Genomic DNA, 1,486 nt, shown 5'->3' with positions numbered 1-1,486 from the left:
TGTGTGTGTGTGTGTGTGTGTGTGTGTGTGTGTGTGTGTGTGTGTGTGTGTGGCAAGTGTTGTTTGATTGTGTGTCTGGACAAACAGTGTCACAGTCAGTTCATCAGATGCCTTTTTTGCTGACTCCTGGCTGAACTTTGTCTTCACAACTCGGTCGGTCATCACCAACACTGTAACCAAGTTAGTGTGTCTCCACCAGGCCCGGGTTTAACTCTGTCAATTTTGGATGTACAATGTCTAATTGTTAACTATTAGTAAGTTAATTAGTGTCTCTATTCACACTTTAAGTCAATGTGAAGCTCACTCTGAGCTTGCCCTGGCCAATTAGCAAGATCTCCTGTCTACATCTGGGATGAGTTTTGTTATATATTGTGTAAGCTCTTTTAGAAACTTAGAATATGAAACTGTAACTAAACTATAAAAGCTGCCTGGCTGCACATGTAAACGGCCTCAGTTAAAACAAATGTCCATATGTGTGCAATGTTCAGCCAAACATGCACAAAAAATATTGTATAATCGCTGTAGTCTTATTTGCTGTACATAATGAGTAAGTAAGTTGCTATATGTTGAAACAGGTCTTGTCTTTACTATTATTTTTGTGTGGCTTTATTGCTTTGCCTCCATTTGTGGACAATCAAGTCAACCCTGTTTTTTTTTTTTGTAATTATTTTTTTATTTAGAAAGACGGATTTCCATCACATTCGGTAATTACAGCTTTACCCATTTGAAATTGTACATGACTATACAACCGGATAAACCAAGTGATTTTGTTCATACTGCCTTTCTGGTCTTTTCTTTTTCAGACTGTTACTAATTTTTGTAAACAAAAACAAAGATGAACAGAATTGAACAATAATGGAGGTTACACCATCTCAAGTGAAAACATGACAAATTACAAGAACATAGAAGGGCACTTAGTTCTTAAGAACAATCAAATAAAGTCAGATCTAGTTGGTTTTACATACTCAGTCCATTTGGTCCAGATCTTATAAAACTTTTCTTTTTCTACTAGGAGGGAGAAAGAAATCTTTTCCATAACATAAATCTGGTAAACAATTTCAATCCATTCATCAATGGTAGGCGGGTCTTTTTTTAGCCACTTCCTTGTGATGGCTTTCTTACTGGCTGCCATCAGTATAGCCAGCAGTTTTTTGTCGGTATTGGTCAAGTCAACCCTGTTTTTAATGCTTTTTGTAGGCTTTTGATGCATTCTTCAAGTACAGATACTACCATTGTGTCAAATATTAGAAAAAAAGAGATTAATAAGATGATGCAGCTATTGCATATACATTTCAATAAAATGTGCAAACAATCTTCTGGCTGAAAACCAATGGAAAAATAAATAAATAATAAAGTTTTGCATCAGACGTGCTGCAATAAAATGTACTATTCACAAAAATAAACAGCAGTGTCCTTTCTGACTTATTACTAATCAATATGACAATATTGGGTCATACTATATATATATATATATATATATATATAT

General features: G+C 34.7%; 1 protein-coding gene across 3 annotated transcripts in view; it reads left to right on the top strand.

The window, feature by feature from the left end:
• pcsk5b (proprotein convertase subtilisin/kexin type 5b) overlaps positions 1–1,486 on the top strand; it is a 73,756-nt gene that overhangs the window by 23,382 nt on the left and 48,888 nt on the right. The gene's annotated exons all lie outside the window — the stretch shown is intronic.

Source organism: Etheostoma spectabile, chromosome 5 (genome assembly GCF_008692095.1).
Source record: "Etheostoma spectabile isolate EspeVRDwgs_2016 chromosome 5, UIUC_Espe_1.0, whole genome shotgun sequence".
NCBI lineage: Eukaryota > Metazoa > Chordata > Actinopteri > Perciformes > Percidae > Etheostoma > Etheostoma spectabile.
This window is presented reverse-complemented; position numbering and strand designations above follow the sequence as displayed.